Raw genomic sequence first — 18,497 nt, 5'->3', positions numbered from 1 at the left:
GTTGGCCACAAAAGACTCATTTGATAATATTTAGAAGCATAGAAGTGAGTGTCCCACATTTTTGAAGCTTCGAAGGTTGATGCCAGATGCCAGTCCCTGTGTCAGCTCAAGCATGTAGTCACTGATCTGTTAGCTTATCTATTTGGTGTGGGACAGCTAGACACACAGCTTCCGCAGTTCTCACCTGATCTCCTTTATTTACTCCATGTCCTGAGAGTCAAGTGTGGTCAGCTCTAGTGACAAGCACCAGCTTCTCCTAGAAGTGACTTATGCAGCCTAGAATGTCACTTAGGCCACATTAGCTACAGCCTCTGTGAGATGCCCAAACTCAGACCCACACTAAGTATCTGGCAGGCACCATCATTACGGGGTTCGGCAGGGACCTGGTGACAAGTTGAGCACTTTATTCTCACTGGACTAGACACTGATAAATATATGTCTTCCTTGCCCACATTTTTTCTTGCAAAACTACCATCCTTACACTAACAGAATGATATAGTCACTGTCAGGATATACTATGTAGGATTGTGTTTGATCAAGAAAATCATTTTCTAACTAAGGAATTCTACATAAAAAAATGAAGTGTAGCAATACTCACATGATTAACTGATATGACCATGTAATCTATCAATCTGAAGCAGCTGAGCTGAGAGAATATGAAATGATGCTTTTGAAGAATCAGTTACAGCACCATCTGGGAGTCAATTCCTTGCAAGTCTGGAATAGTGTTCTTTAGGATGTTCTTTAGCATGTATCCTTTAAGTTAGTGACCAACAAGTGGTCAGTCCATCAGGTAAGAAACCACATGGAGTAGGGATGCTTGCTGAGAGCAAAGGGCGTATGGAATGGGTGGCACAAAATGATAGTCATAAATATTGACTACAATGATTATGATCTGTTGTAGAAAAAAGGACCATGATGGGTCATCTAATCCACTTGATTATTAATAGCCTCCTTTAATCAGATGGCTCCTTGTTGAAAATTCACATGCAACATTGTCTCATGCCTTGAACCCATTACGAGTACTTATGTACTTTGACAGGTGAGTAAACTTAATCGGTTGGTCACTCCAAAGTCAGCTGCCCTCCAGGTGCAGTTTCCTTTCCTGAGTGAGTCAACACATTCCTCTTCCACCTGGTATACAGTCACTGAGCTAGTGGACGCTTGTTTGTTTATTTTATGTGCTGACTAGAAAAGAAAATCAGGCACAGTTTTATTTCACCTGGTCTGACCAACAGTACACCTTCCAAGACCTACCTAAGAACTAGATCAGCTCTCCAGTCCTGTCATAATCTAGTTTGCAGTGTTATCAATTGCTTGCAGTCCACAGGATATGATACTTGTCCATTATATTAATGATATTATGTCGTACAGACTCAGTGCAAAGTAGGTAGCAACTACTTTAGAAACCTTTGTAAGACAAATGAATGCCAGACGGTAGGAAAAACAAATCCCATAAAACTTTAAGAACTTGCCACTTGATCTTCTGCTCTGGGCCCATTGGCCTTGTATTAGTTTTATATTGCTGCCATAACAAATTACCACAAGCTTAATGGCTTAAAAAATAGAAGTTTATTATCCCACGGTGTTATGGAACATGGCTTTCAGCAGACTAAAATCAATATATCATTCCTTTCTGGAGACTCTTGGGGAAAATCTCTGACATGGTGATATCTTGAAAGAGATCTGAAGGGAGTCAAGGGTTGAAACATGCTAATACGCTGGTAAGAGCATATAGACAACAGGAAACAAGTGTGAAGGCCATCAAACGAGAGCATATTTATCAGGTTTGAGGCACATGGGAGAGGCTAGTGTGCAGCTGGAGATAGTGAGCACAGGGACACTGACGGGACAGGAGTTGGAAGCAGATGGGGAGAAGTGTGCTACGAGAGACTCTAAGGCTTGGGCTATATGGAACTTTATTTGAATGAGATAGGAGGGGCAGGAGCATTAAAGGGATTCCAATAATGAAATAACATGTGGAAATATGATATTCTTATAAAAATAAGAATCCTATAAAATAAAAGCCTAATATGCAATCCGACCAAACTGCCGAACAACAGGTGGAAGGACCAGTTGCTATGACACGCATTGACCACCAGTGGGCAGACACTCAACACAGAATCTACCCCCAGCCTGCAGGCCCCAGACTAGCCAAGGCGGGTGCCAGCAGGGGCCCCTTGATGGCCCCACAGAGTAAGGCGATTGGTGGTGGCGGTGGGTGGCACCAGGCTGGCCAAGGCGGTTGCCAGTGGGGCCCCTCTGATTGGCCCTGATCGCCAGCCAGGCCTAGGGACCTTACCCATGCACGAATTTCGTTCATCGGGCCTCTAGTTGATTATAAAATATGTAAAATGAAATATTGGTACCTGAGAACTAATCCAAGAAATGACATATTTATGTGTAAAGAGCCATGGATTAGACATCAGGAGACAAGGTTTCTTGCCTGAATTTTTTAACTATTTCTCTCTATGACATTGGACTTACTCTATATAATTAAGAGGATGTATGTGTGCAATAAAAAACAAGATTTATTACAGGAGTCAGTTTCTCCCCTATCCCCTCCCTAGCCAGGTGTGGAAGCATCTGACATCTCTTTTTATCCTTCACAGCTTATTTTAAAATTAATTCAAATGTATCTGTATTTGTAATTTAGTGATTCGTCTTCATAGCCTTGCACAGGACCCGGCCGATAATAACTTTGTCAAATAAGTACAATGATTTCTAGAGCACTGTTTCTATTTCCTTGGCTCAAATTACCTTCCCATTGAAATAACTTGATCCATTGCATCTCCAGTGAGAGGAGAGCCCCCAAATTCTGAGACGTTTGGAACCTGAAAATTTCCTGTGCATACAGAATATAATTGCTTAAAAGAATATAACAACAGTATATTTATTTCTAGTTCCAAACTGATATTTTGGGGAAAGGTTAGAAAAATATCTCATCCAAGCCTTTTCTTTTTAAACCTCTGGCATTTTACCCATAGTTATTATTTATTTTACTGTGACTGCAAAGCTGATAAAGGTGTCAATCTCAGGTTATAATAAATCTATATTTTAAAGTTGAAAAAATACACCATAACATTCAGCAAAGTATAGCCATATGTAACAAGGCTGTTTTTTTTTGTTGTTGTTGTTGTCGTGTGTGTTTTTTTTAACCAACCAACCAGATACATTCATAAGAACGGTGACCTTTTCAAACGCTTAAGCTTCATAAGGTGTCTTTGATTGTAGTGTTTTCATTATTCAATACGCTAACATCACTCATTCCTCATTGATAGAATCCTATTAATTATAGGACCACCCTGTTTTTACAATAAAATTAAAAATAAATGTTAAACTGTTACACTGCACTAAATGCCTTTCTAAATGCTAAGAAAATAAGGTAAATAATATAGATTTTAACATCTGCTTAGTACTAGTAATTTTTCTAAGTGCTAATCTACTCATTTGAAGTGCAAAATCCTTGAGGGAACCCAATGGTAACTGTTATTTCTTAGTATGTCTGTCAGAACCTAGCCTCAATCCCTGGATATATTAATTAATTGATTTCAGTTCAAAAGGAGCAACACTGAGACAATAAAAGAGGTGAGATTCCGTTATATATAAAATAAGGAGCAGATACTTTTAGAAAGCACATAAATACTATTTTATAAGGGGGGAAATTTTCTTCTGACAATGTTCCTGGTAGCTGAGTCTCTTTTAGTCATGTGTATGCCAGAACTTTGATAAATTGACTAGTATTGGAGCTTTTGATAAACAATCTACTATTGCCAATAAGTCTTTTAGGTTGGCATGTTCCTTTAACTCCATTAAAAAGAAATATGGCAAAAAGAAATTTTTGTAGCACTATTAATTTTATATCATCATCCCAAAGGAGAGCCCTGGACAGTGATATTGATGTCCAAAATATAAAAGGTGGGTTATAACTCCAGCTAAATTCTAATACCTTACTTCCAATGTTTCCTTTTTTTTTTTTTCCACAGACTTGAGCACTGGCTTTCCAATAATGCTGCTTATTAATATACCAGTACAATAAAATCATCCCCTGGAAGATTTCAGATATTTTAAGTACTTCTAGTCAATGATCCATAAAAAGTCAAGACCAAATATAATATCACATAAAAATAACGTCATTGAATCATTTATATTTTTTACTATAGATTATTAGTAATTTTTACTGATTACAAATAAAGCTGCTATGAACATTCATAGTGTTGGGCTTTTGTTTTGTTTTTGGTATGTGAACAGAAGTTTTCATTATTTTTGAGAAAATATTCAGGAGCAATGGTGAATTATAATAACACATTTATTGTTTTTTCATAAAAAACTGCCAACATTTTTCCAGAGTAGCCAAACAGTCGAAAGGCTTCTATCATTGTGTTTAGATCTCTTGCCAGAGAAACTGGGCTTTTCTTAGGGCTTTTTTTCTGTCTTTTTTTGTCTGTGCTCATTGACATTTCTCAATTGTGGGCAGTTACAGTCCCCAGGCCAGGATATATACCTATCCTCCCGAGGGCACTCTTCACTGGGGTATCCCTAGCCAGTCCCCCTGACTCTCTCCATCTTGTAGAGTCTTCTGATAGTTCCTCTATGGTTTGTGTTCAGATGGGAGCTTCAGTCTTAATTAGTGGGAGAGGTCTGGTGGAATGTGCTTGCTCAATCTTGACTGAAGCCAAAATCATCAGCCAAGAACATTTATATTTTATTCCCATGCATCACAAGAAAACTCATGTATTTCAGAACGTCAATCCTGCCATGTTAAAGCAAATTGATTCTAGCTACTGCGTACCTCAGTTGCTGAGAAGGAATCTTTCTGCATGAACATATGTGTCCCAACATCTCACGTTATAGGAGGAGTCTACATTAGCAGCTCTGAGCACTACGTGAGTATATCAAGGGCAGAACAGGATTCACTTTAAGAATTAAAACAAACTTCCACATGGCTGTCTTTTTTCAGCTCTGTGCAAATTCACAATTTAAAATTCTATTTAACTGAAATGAGAAAGTGCCAGTCTCCCCACCCACATGCCCAAAAGCCATTCTGCTCACACTTCCTTGTGTGGCGCACTATACTTCTAGCCCCTGCTTTGCAGGGACTCACAGGACATCTGTCACGTAGCCCCACAGAAGCTTTACACCAGAGTGTTGAAAATATTCTTTTTAAAAAAATCTGTTCCAAAGCCACAACAGTTTAAAATTAGCATCAGTCACTCACAAGGCATTGCCATTAATATCTATTAGTAGAGTTTAATTTGTCAAGGTTTCACATTGCTCCTAATGACTACATATTGTTTAGTAACTAGTAATCCATGCATAATGAATGTACAGTACACTGATCTCTTTTATGACATTATGTCTTTTAATCAGTTAATTATTGATATAATTATGTATAATGCATATGTAATATATGTATGTATATAATAAACATCTTGTTAGTTATAATTCTTACTTGAGGAATTTTAAAAAAGATGTGCTTGGGGTTCCTAAAAGACGTTTATACTACTTGAAGGAAGAATCCAAATAAAATGCAATGTTTTATCTGGATACACTGCAGATGAACTGAAATCACCTCATATATCTAAATGTGTGTTTGTATTTGTCTTCATTTTACCCAAGTCATGCATCATCATTCAAATTTTAAAGAAAAATGAAGGATAAGAAATGGCTTAACTTTTCAAGAGCTAAGAAAAACATACTTCTTTGAGAATAGCACTGGTTGAGGGTATACAAGTTACTTACATGATATCCTTTTCCTGGTACCTTGTCCAATATAATATTACTAGAGGTCCAGTACACGAATTCATGCACCAGTGCAGTCCCTCGGCCTGGCCTGCGGGATCAGACTGAAACCAGCTTTCTGACATCCCCCGAGGAATCCCGGATTGCGAGAGGACACAGGCCAGGCTGAGGGACCCCACCAGTGCACGATCAGGGCCAGGAAGGGACACAGGAAGTTGGCCAGCCAAGGAGGGACAGCGGGAGGGCTCCAGGGCGTGTCCAGCCGGTCTCGTTCAGTCCTGATCAGCTGGACCCCAGAAGCAAGCTAAGCTACTGGTCGGAGCGTCTGCCCCTTGGTGGTCAGCGCATGTCATAGCAATTAGTTGACTGTATGCCCTCTGGTGGTCAGTGCACATCATAGTGAGCAGTTGAGCAGCCTTAGCATATCATTAGCATATTACACTTTGATTGGTTGAACAGACAACTGGACGACCAGACACTTAGCATATTCGGCTTTTATTATATAGGATGGCTTATGTGAAGAAAAAGAAAATATTAAAGGTCTCATGATATCCTGTTCTAAATATGTCAATTTACTAGCATGCAGTCTATATGTTTGCTTATTTGAAGCAATAATGAAGCCAAGTTGTATTTGAAATCTTATGTTCTATACAAGATCATGTTTGCTTTTTTATTTTATGTGACTATTACATATGAGTTCAAATATTTTTTCTCCAGTTAGTTCTATGCTCTGGTTAGAGCTGTTTCTGACATAGCAAAGCAGAAGAGGGTAGATTTAGTCCAGTGTATAAGCAACTCATCCACAATATCCCAACTGGTTTCAATGTGTACTTGGCAAGAAAATCTCTGTATATGACTTTGAATGTTTTCTTTTTCTCTCTAAAAGGACAGCTATTAATACTATGGCACTGGAAGTACAGGTTCTAGAAGCTCATCCATCACTATGACATTTTTCTTTATGCAATAAGAGAGGAGTGCATGCTTGCGCGCACACACATATTTACTCAGATGCTATGGGTAAATTTTCACTCATAAAACAACATTGATGTATAGCAGATTATTCCTCTTTAAATGAACAAACTACATGATTAACTACCTTTCCTCGGTATGGCAAAAAACATGAGTTAGAATCAATATTAGCCGGAGCCTAACTATTGTGACCTGGAATCAGTGATAGAGCAAATACGTACAAATAAAACAAAATGATGTGATAGTGACAGAGCTGTTTACTATATATTTTGTGGTACTTGGAAGTATTGTATATGACTGATCCTTGTAAGTTAATCATGGTCCTGTGTCTTGCTTTGGCTAATGGAATGAAAGTGAAAGTGACAAGTTTTGCTTCTAGGCAGAGCATTTAATTGCTGGTGTTGGGGTTCTCTTATTTCTTCTATCTCAGCAATCTTGAAACTTTATGTTGATATGAAAGGCCAAACTAAACGATCACAAAGACAACAGCTGATTTAGAGAGTCACCCAAACTTGTAGAGGACTTTGTGTGAGGAAGAATTAAGCCTTATTTTTAGACCACTGAGCTTTTGGGGTTTAAGCACAGCCTATCCAATCCAAGCCTGTTGGCAGTGTAGAAAAAAGAAGATTAACAAGCTAAGAGACTTGAATTTATGAAAGTATCCTCAAAGTAACTATGAAGATAATTATTGTAAGTAAATGATGATAAAATTCCTATTAACAATTGTATTCATCGATTTCTGTGTAATTCAGAAATCAGTGGCTTAAAACAATAAATGTTTATTTCATTTTTTTTTCTACAGGTCAGGAATTTCAAAAAGGCTTAGTAGGGTGGTTTTGGCTTAGGTTCTCTCAGAAGGTTGCAGTCAAGATGCTGGCTGGAGCCGGAGCCAACTGAAAGTTTGACTGGGAATGCAGGATACTCTTCCAAAATGGTTGTCCCCTACCTGTATCTTTTGCCACATGGAGCTCTGCATTGGGCTGCTTGAGTATCCTTACTACAGGGAATCTGGCTTCCCCAAGAGTGAGTTATTAAAGAGAGAGCAAGATAGAAGCTTCAGTGTTTTCTTATTACCTAACTCTGGAAGTCACACACTGCTATTTCTTCAAAATCCTTGGGGTTACACAGGTCATCTGTATTCATTGTGGGAAGGGGAATGACCAAGGTGTGAATACCAAGAGGTGAAGGATCACTGAGAACATCTCATGAGCTGGCTGTGGCCATCCTTCATGTTTAAAATATAATACATCCTACTTACAAACACCCCCTACTTACAAGAAAACAAGAAACCAAGTCAAGAATCATACTAAAAGCGTTTTCTAGCTCATATGCTGAAATGTGTACCTATTTTCACAAGTTCACCCAATAGTATGAGTTTAGAAATATCTAAAATCTTCTCTTTTATATACATTCCTCCAATACTTCCTTTCTAACCAATCCTTTAAGTATTGCAGGTCTTCTGAGCCATTAAAAAAATTGTGTGGTGAGATTCCACATATTTTAGTCTTTTATCACTTTCTCAAATCAAATTTATTTATACATATTTTTATCAAAAATGAAACATCTGAATGCTAGAAACTCACGATGCTTATTTGCTAAGAAGTTAAACATGAAGGGTTGACAGAAGATTTATCCAGGGGAAATTTATCAAAACCTCGGCTTGGAAGAAAGGAGGAAGAGACAGTGCTGATTTTTATATCACTACCAGTTTTAGTGATGTTCCCAAGCCACAGCCATTTCCTACTGCTTTGTCTGGCCTCTTGCCTTTATTGGTCCCAAGTTCAATCAAATGAACTGCTGAAAATGAAACTCTTGAACTAGCTCATATGCTGAACAATGAACTCAAAACAAGCCTAGAGCAGCAAACAGGATTTTAATTGCTTACTTCTATTTCTCCAGTGCCTTTTCCCCTAAGTAATTGTGTGACACGAGGCCTCACTAAATTCAGAATTTTGAGACAAACAACCTAAGCACAAATGTCAACTATCCATGACCTTGATCATGCTTGCATGTCTCTCCTTAGTCCAGGTAATGCTACGTAACAGTCACCTGGAAGTATTAAGAGATTATAGACTGCCCTTACTACAGACAGCTCTTGAGAGGGCAGGAGAAAAATAATCACATTATCCTTGCCATTATTAAGCACTTATTGAACACCACCAGAGGACCAGGCATTACAGAGAGAGTATCCATTCTGCACACATTAGAAAATGCATATGCCTTTTACTTTGGAAACATATTAACACCATTGCTCTTTCTGTCGCATTTACTTTCATTTCCTATAGAATCTTTTGGGGCATTTAGATTCTCCTAGAATGATCTTTCATCCTCTTTGTCAGTTTACTAGTAACTCAGCTGGGAAATATGACTATTCCCTCCTCAGCCATTTCTATATTGTCAGAAGGGCAAGTATTCAATTCATCCCATACAGTTTAATTGAAAGTAAAAAGTGACAGAGAAAGAGAACTATTTGCAGCATTTGCTTATGCTTGGCCACTAAAGCTGTTAATATTTCAAGGGAGTCATCATGGATCCTACAGAATTTGAATAAAGTACTAATTTAATATATACAATGCCCACTATGATGGAAAATATCCCTGAGCTACAGATGTTGAACCTGAGATGTAAAGAAATTTTAAAACTTTGCAAAGGCTATGTCAATAGTAAACAGAAGAGGCTGACTTAAACTTCATACTGTCTAGCATAAGGATAGGCTAGTTTCAGGCTACCAACATTGAGAGAAATATTTAAAAAGAAAAAAAATACAATAGCTGATTTAAGAGTTTTCTGCTATGATATTAACATGAAAGACACTGAATAACTGATATGTGGGTATGATTTTGAGTCTATGAGAGCTAAAATTGGGTGTATTTACTTCTTTAAGGATATTGTAATTTTAGGGAACAAGCCAAGCATACTAACACATGAAAAAGAATAACGATTGTGGTTGTCTTTCATTATGATTGGCTTTACTATTTGAGGCTACGGAGTTACAATACTTTCTACATCAGAATTCTAAACATTTATATAATAGGCCTAATCACCTCTGAAGCTTATGTAACCTCTAAACCTAAAAGAATATCTACGATTATTTTTTTTTTACTTTTTGGCTTAAAAGTTTACAATTTTAAAATCACTTTAAAATTAATTATTCTTGCATGATAATCATGCTTGCCTTTCCATGTTTACTTATCATAATCTTCCCAACATTTTTAAAAACATACCTTTATTGATTTCAGAGAGAAAGGAAGAGGGAGAGAGAGCTAGAAACATCAATGATGAGAATCATTGATCAGCTGCCTCCTACACGTCCCCTACTGGGGATCAAGCCTGCAACCTGGGCATGTGCCCTGACTGGGAATTGAACAGCGATCTCCTGGTTCATAGGTTGACACTCAACCACTGAGCCATGCTAGCTGTACCCAACATTTTTATAATGTCAGAATTATAGTATGTGCAACATTTCATTGTTATAATTGGTATTATACTATATTACAAATATATTTCAAGCAGTTACTAGTTTTTACAGTACTTTACCTATGTAACTGCACAATATATAATTAAACAGCTTACTACCATAATTTATTTCACATTTAAGTGAATCGCACTTTGCATTATAGATACTTTTGAAGTGAATATCTACTAACATACAAGATTTTTCTTCCTTTTAAATTATTTCCTTTGGATATATTTCTAGGACTAGCCAAGGAATAAGAATATCTGATATATGCAAACATATTTAATAATAGATATGTCTTTTAAATTATAAAAGTAACACATGCTCAAAGCAAAATATTTAGAAAACACTGTAAACCATCAAGGAAAAACTAAATTAGCCATGGTAGTATATTCTGGTGTTTTTGTCTCTCTAACATTCTTTTCTACTTATATTTCTACCTAATTTGGAGTAAGGGCAACTTCCCTCCTTCACCTGAATGCATGTGTTCTAGATGGGACTTAACTCAAATCTGACCAATCAGCTCAACACATGGTCCCTCAACCAAACTTTGATGGGTGCAGGGGCAGCATCCAGTGGTTCAAATAGAATTACTCCTGTAATTTATGTAGTCTTGCTGAAATGGGATGTTTTTATTTTTCTTTATTCTGGGATTCAATCATGAGAAGACAGAAATCTGCAGTTACCAAAAGCTATTGCTTACTAGTATAAACAAAAGAAAACACATAAGCTGAGTTGTGGAGAAATATAAAGACTTTCTCACATTGTTTTCATCTCTGGACCCACCTTTGCTATGAAGAAAACTTATCTCTGGACTTTTCAGTTATGTAGGGCAATTAAATATTTTTAGTTAAGTATCTTTTAGTTAAGCATTCTGTCACAGGCAGTCAAAAGAATTCTTACAAGTACACCCATTACTGCACAACCAAAAGAATAATCACAGCATACCCTGCCAGTCTATTTTTAAGTACATATAGCTGTATGTATTATGTCATATATATCTTATTGCTCAGTTTATTATATAGAAATAAATCATAAATATGTTAAGTATACTATTAAATATTAACCTTTAAAATATAAAAATACTATTACATATTAACCTTTTTCACAATTTAATTAACTACAGAATAGTCTAAGATATGGATGTACAATCAATTCTTTACTGTTGGATATTTACAACACTAATACTTTTGCACTATTATGCATGTATGATGAATACATATAAACATACATGCCCACCACATATTATTCCAAAAGGATATAGGACTACACAGCTCTAGAAAAGAAGGAAAGTGTACCTTTTGCAATGGCATGGGTGGATCTGCAGATTATTGTGCTAAGTGAAATAAGCCAGTCAGAGAAAGACAGATACCATATAATACCACTTATATTTGGAATCTAATGAAGAAAATAAACTGAGGAACAAAATAAAAACAGAGGCATGGATACATGGAACAGACTGACAGCTGTCAAGGGGGGCAAGGGGGAGGAGACTGGATGAAAGAAGGTGAAGAGATTAGCCAAAGAACATATATACATAACCCATAGACACAGACGACAAGTGTGGTGATAGCCACAGGGAAGGGGGGCCTGGGACTGGCTGGAGGTTGGGGGAATGGGGACATTTGTAATAATGTCAAAATAAAAATAAAAACAAGAAAATAACACTTATTTCTGTGAGCAAATGTGTTTACAGTTTCAAAACAATATGGAAAATTCTGGGTGACCATTTTATTCTAGGTGATGGGAATGGCTCTGCCCATAAAAAAAAAAAAAAAATCTCTTCCTTAGCCCCACTCTGAATCCTTCCTGTGTTCTAGGCAGTTGATTTCCCCCATAGTGTTATGCGTGGGGAGTGAGGGCTATATCTGGCAAGGTGATTAACTTTTGTTGCTTTTTAGAGCAAAACAGATCTTCCCTCAGTTCTGCTTTTACATCCATTCCTCTGACCAGCTCAACTCAAGGATAACTTAACAAACATAAGAAGGACAAGCAAACCTACATACTGACTGAAAGTGATACTAAAACCATTTAGTAAAGAGTTGACTTTTAAATCACAATGTTCCATTTAATTTACTTTTCTAAGAATTATCACTACCTCCTCCTAAAACCTGCCTGGATCTGATTGGACTAGAAGAACAACCCCTTCTTTCTGCTCCTAACCTTCCCTTAATAGCAAAGAGGTATCTGGAATGAGAACAGGTTTGAGGCATAGCTCAATGCTACTATTTACTAAATTGTTTCAATATTGGAAAGTACTTAATCTTGCTAACTTTCAATATCCGTACCTATAGGGTGACAAAAATGTAATATATGCTATATATAATTTTTTTGATAATATTATTAAGTTTGGTGTGGAATTATATCCAACATAACTTTCTTTATATTAAAAAAACAATTTGATGATAGAATATGTGTTAGTATTCAATATTTTGGCTGTCTCAATTACTTATTAATAAATTGGAGATCTATGTTTATTCACTGATCGCTCAGTACATGTCAATAATTGATGAGAGAATAAATACCAATTACACACACGGTGGATTTGAATTACTTTCAAAAGTTATTTTGTGAATTTTTGACGTTAATTCTAACATCTTGACCTTTCAGAGAGAACTTAGATCTCAGATATCTACTCTCTTCTAAATATGCAATTTGGCAAAAAAATAAAAAATACACAACTGTAGCATCTACCATATGCCAGACACAATTCTAAGATTAACACATTTAATCATCACAGTGAATTTTATAAGGTAGGTCCTATTATTATCCCCAATTTTTTTGATGATGAAATTGAGATACTGAAAAATTGCAGGTAAATTGCCCACGGTAATACAGTAAGTGATGCAGTTAGGATATCACATAGCTCTCATCTAAACACACATCCACATTTCTGAAGAGAAATTTTGCTTTTGAATAATTATATGATACCAAATTTGCTGTTTAGGACATGAGAGCCTTGACTTACTACACTAATTCCTGAATTATAGAAAGGACTAGAAGCTAATACTTAATCTTAGGTGAAAGCTTGAATCCAAAGTAATCACCTTTGTTCATGAGCACTTATTTAAAATCTCATTGTTGCCATTAAGGGGTGGTTAAAGCACAAGGTTGGTGTATACATGCTGTCTTTAGCTGGAATACATGAAGAACTTTCCCTGATTACATAAATAAATGTAGTAATTGAGCCCATGCCTCTATGGAAACTCATGTCCCTAGCAATTATTCTCTCTTAAGGAAATAAGTTTATTTATCAATGTCTACTTGCTTCACAGTTCAAATAAATCTTTTTCTAAGTGAAGCATCTAACTTGCAGTCCATGACCATCTGAAAAATATGACCATTCAACCCAATCTAATATTTACACCTTAGCTCAAAACATGCGCAAGTGCAATATGCAGCTTCAAGTCCTGGCTGACAAAATGTTGATCTTTTATTTGACGTTAAAATCCATTATTGGGAAAAGGGGGAGCAATAGCCCCATTAGTGTAATTGCTGCTGATTTTATATTCTGTCACATCAAAGTGAACTGGAGATTAATATTCTCACATTTTATTGTTTAAGCATTTTAATTTCTTTTAAGTGTGCGTTTCAGGTTGTGAATCCTGGATAAGAACCAAGCTCAGTAGTTCCAATTTGCATATGAAAGGTACAATATTATGACACCTACCTGTCAGTAGGTACTTTACCCTCTTGAAGGTGTTCCCCTGCCAAAAGTTATTTGATGTTGGGATCTAACTGAAGAATTAAGGAAATATAAAATATATAAATAATACACCTAATGCTTATTTAAAACCTCTCACAGATTTTCTTATTGTAGAAAAGAAAGAAAAGGATATTGCACTTTCTGGAATGACTAAAGAAAGTATTCAACTTTGTTGGGGCTAAGTTTGTGGATAACTTTGGACCTTCACATATGGCATATATTTAAATAATCTCTGAGACTGTTGTATTCTTTTCTTTTTATTTTAAGAAAAAGGAATCTCCAGCCAAAGCGGATTCTGTGCTCGAACAGAGATTGTACTGGGTATGATGGAATGAACAAAATTAAAATGCACACAAAGTTTCTTGAAAATCTATCTTTCTGTGCTGCCATTTCTACATTTTCCAAGTTAAAAGGTTACAGAGAAAAACACACACATAGTAGCCTAAAAATTAAGAGGGTTGATTGAGTTTATTCAAGGAACTACATAGCCCAATAAAACAAACTTCTCCCTGATTATAATCCCTCCTTCTTCTACTGGGGGACCCTCTCAATAATCACACGTCTTTGAGTCTAAACCACTGGAAGGGTATGTCTGCCTCTGCATTCCTTTCCCTCTTGTCTGGCAGAGTTACAGGAATTATAAAGTTCCCCTCCCTCTGATATTCGTCAGACTTCTCCACTAAGGGCATTACAGTGCTTTTGGGTCAAGATTTTTGTACAATTAGACATTTTGATAATCATGCATGTATCCATCCATTTAGTCTTTCAACAGGCTTTTACCATAGTGGCAAAGTGGTAAAGTAAAAAATATTGGGGTCAGACAGAAGTGATTCTGATCATTTGTTATCTATGTAACTGTGAGCAAATTACCTAACCAAGTGAATGCCAGTATCTTCTGCTGTGAAATAAAAACATGTCATAAAAAATTAAGATATTGCATATGGAAGTGCATAGTATAGTGAGTGTTTTGACCACAATTCATGTTCTTCAAATAGTAATGTTAAATATCACAAGACCTGCACAGCAGGGAGAAAGTGAATAAGCTTTAGTCAAGGAAATTTAGTTCAAATACTGTCTTTGCCATTAGACATGTGTAAAATAATCTCTTGCAGGCTTATCTTTTAAATGGCTCTACCATAACAGTTATCTCAAAAATTTAATTTATTTCAGTGAGATAAAGACAAATAAATCATCTAGCACAGTACCTAACACAAAGCAAGTAATTATAAATAGGTCTTTATGCTTAGGAATCCCATGGCTAGAATTATATTTTCAAAAAATTATATTTTCTGGTAATAAATCAGAAAAGAAGGTCTAGAAAAAGGTGAACCCAAATAAGATGTCATTTGTTTCTTAAATAAATGCTTATTATCTAACTGCTAAATATGCCCAATAGGTGCACCGAATTCAATAATAAACAGGAGGATCAGAGCCTTGCTTATCATCTCTTGCTCATGGCTATAGAACAGTTGAGATTGATGTTTTGTTTCTTTTTATAAAACGTGGGCATAATGCTGTAAAAAAAATGCTTTTCAACTTCCACTGAAATACCTGCAACAGCAAGGAAGCTTAATGCATAACCTCAAAGGAATTGCAATGAGGGATATATCTAATCTATACTAATAAAAGGGTAATATGCTAATTAGACTGGATAGACCAGACATCTTCCGGTCGTCCGGTCCTCCTTCCAGACAAAGCCACGGTGGCAGGGGCCAAGGCAGAGGTAGTTATGGGTGATCAGTCTGGCAGGGGAGGGCAGTTAGGGTAGATTAGGCCAGCAGGTAGAGTGGTTAGGGGAGATCAGGCAGGCAGACAGAGGCAGTTAGGGGCGATCAGGCAGGCAGGCAGGTGAGTGGTTAGGAGCCAGCAGTCCCAGATTGCGAGAAGGATGTCCCAGATTAGACAGAGTGCAGGCCAGGCTGAGGGACAACCCTTGAATTTCATGCATCTGGCCTCTAGTAATACATAAAATGTCTGACCTGCAGTAGATGCTTGATACATGGAACCCTGAACTCTATTTTCCTTTGTTATTCTTATTTTCTATCCTTTACAAGTCTAAACCTGGTGCTCCAATTATTTGACAATACACTCAAGCTTTTAATTGTTGCCCATGGCTCTTCCCTATTTTGTTATAAATCTGATTATTATTTTTCTGTGTGCCTTTGAGACTTCCTCACTTCATTTTAAGACTGATACCTTTAATCAATTGTCATTTTCAGTTGCTGGTAAGATATCACCATTTCTAATGCAACTTAGATTTTCTATTTTAAATACAGAATAAGTTGCCTGATGTCTTGGCAGTCAGAGTTTCCTAACGAGGTATGACATTTATGCTCAGAAGAGGCAAGGGGTCCAGATAAACAAAATCATAGTCAAGCATAAGTCAATTTTTCATCAACTGTGGACTATTTTAACATTAATAATATATATATTAATAACACATTAGTATTGTTTAAAAGTATTTAAAGCTGCAAAAGGGTACATAGTAAGAAGTCCCCCTCAACTCCGGTCACCCAGCACCCATCCCCTTCCACAGTCCTTTCAGAATATTTGATGCATGTACAATCAAACACAATATAAATGATTTTACTTTCAAAAACTATATACCCCAACACTGAAAATGCTAAAATGCCAACAGATTTGTCTATGCCTCTATGAAAAGGTATTTCCCCCAGAAATGACCATTAAGGGATGGTGATCTTTATAACATTAAGAATGAATGACTAAAAATTGAAAGTTAATATAATTAACATGTATCTATTTGTTTAAAAACAAAACAAAACTCGCCTTAACTGGTTTGGCTCAGTGGATAGAGCGTCGGTCTGCAGACTAAAGGGTCCCAGGTTTGATTCTGGCCAAGGGTATGTACCTTGGTTGTGGGCACATCCGCAGTGGGAGGTGTGCAGGTGGCAGCTGATCGATGTTCCTCTCTCATCGATGTTTCTAACTCTCTATCCCTCTCCCTTACTCTCTGTGAAAAATCAATTATATATATATATATATATATAACTTCAGGTATATTTTCTCAATACACAATGCATATTCACTAATGTGTGTGTATATTTAAGGTTTGTGTTCATTTCTGTTTCTGCTTAAAAGGCTACAATGATTACCAAAATTAGTCTCCATCACACACACATAACAAAACTTAACTAATTTCATAAGCATTATTTCATTAAAGTTTAAAATATGCATTTTCTTTTTTTGTCTGCTCTTGCTTTGCAAAGTTAATATTAAGTTAGATATATTAAGGTTCATGGAGATCCCCAAATTCACAGTTGGAAATAGTTGTAACACTGTAAAATATAATAGCCATTTTATAGCTCCTAATTTTCTGGGTCTCACAACATGATAACTTTTTCATTAATTCTTTGCCTCCAGCTTATTGTCAACCATAATTCTGCTTTGCTTAGATATATTTAAAAGAATCCCTTTGGCACTAGGGTAAACTTCACAAAAACCAACTAATTTTCAGTGAGGTTTACTTTTTAAAAAGAAAAAAAAGTTCAAATGTCTTTTAATTTTAATATTTAACTACTTTAAATTAGAAATTATTTGAATAAATAAAACATCATTTCTTTTCTGCCAATATTCAAACAAGCAAATATTTGTTATGACTATATCTAATTTATTAAATATGGGTGGGATAGAGCTATCTCATTTAGTTGAATCATTACACTGGGGATCATTCATATAGCCATATTAATACAATTTTCCTAGGTAATTGGGAAAGAAATAGATTAATATTCCTGAATTCCTCACCATCAATACTCCTTACCATGAATTCACTCAGTAACCAAACACATATATACATGTATACACACACACACATTCACACACACACACAATCCACTGTGCTTCAGTGAAGTGTTACTGAATAAATAGCTGTAAGTAGAGGAGAAGATGTAAATATAAGACACCTCCAGATAAATTTTATTTTAAAAACAAACAGGTACGTTAGATTCACTTTTTTTCTGAATTGCAAACATTCTATTCCAGTACATCTATGGAAAGAAGTAAATCTAGATTTTTTGAGTAGCAGACTAAAACCATGTAGATTCAACAAAAACAAACAAGCATATCAACAGTAAAAAGGTGGAGACATACTGCATTTATACCGGAAGAATTTCAAGGACTTCATTTTTCAGGAGAAACAAGTTGTGAGATTCATTCACTTGTGTTCCAAATATAGACATGAACTTCAGTAAGCTTGAACAGATAGCTTGGTGAAGAGAGAGCAGACCAGACCCAGGATTTGAAGATAGAATTTACACATTGGTGTTTGTATGCCAATGCCATCTGAATCTGTTGACCATTTTGATCTTTAGTTTCTTACCAGTAAAAGTTGAAACAAAGCAATGGTTTTCGAATTGGTGCAAGAACTTTCTTGAACAGCTAGGTTTAAGATTTCCAAATTCTACAACAACTATTATATCAAACTTTTTCAAAATCCTTTTTTAACATATTTGCCTTTAAATAAGATATCACATTAATAAAGAATCTAAGCCAGTGAGTTTGCAAATCAGTAGACTAGATAAGCCTTCTTAACCCACCGAGCTAGATGTTCTGTAGTTTTCTAATCAGGCAAAATTATAGTTATGTGCAAAGCAACAGATTGATAAA

This window comes from Myotis davidii, unplaced genomic scaffold (genome assembly GCF_000327345.1).
Source record: "Myotis davidii unplaced genomic scaffold, ASM32734v1 scaffold228, whole genome shotgun sequence".
NCBI classification, from domain to species: Eukaryota; Metazoa; Chordata; class Mammalia; order Chiroptera; family Vespertilionidae; genus Myotis; species Myotis davidii.
Note: the sequence above shows the minus strand (reverse complement) of the source record.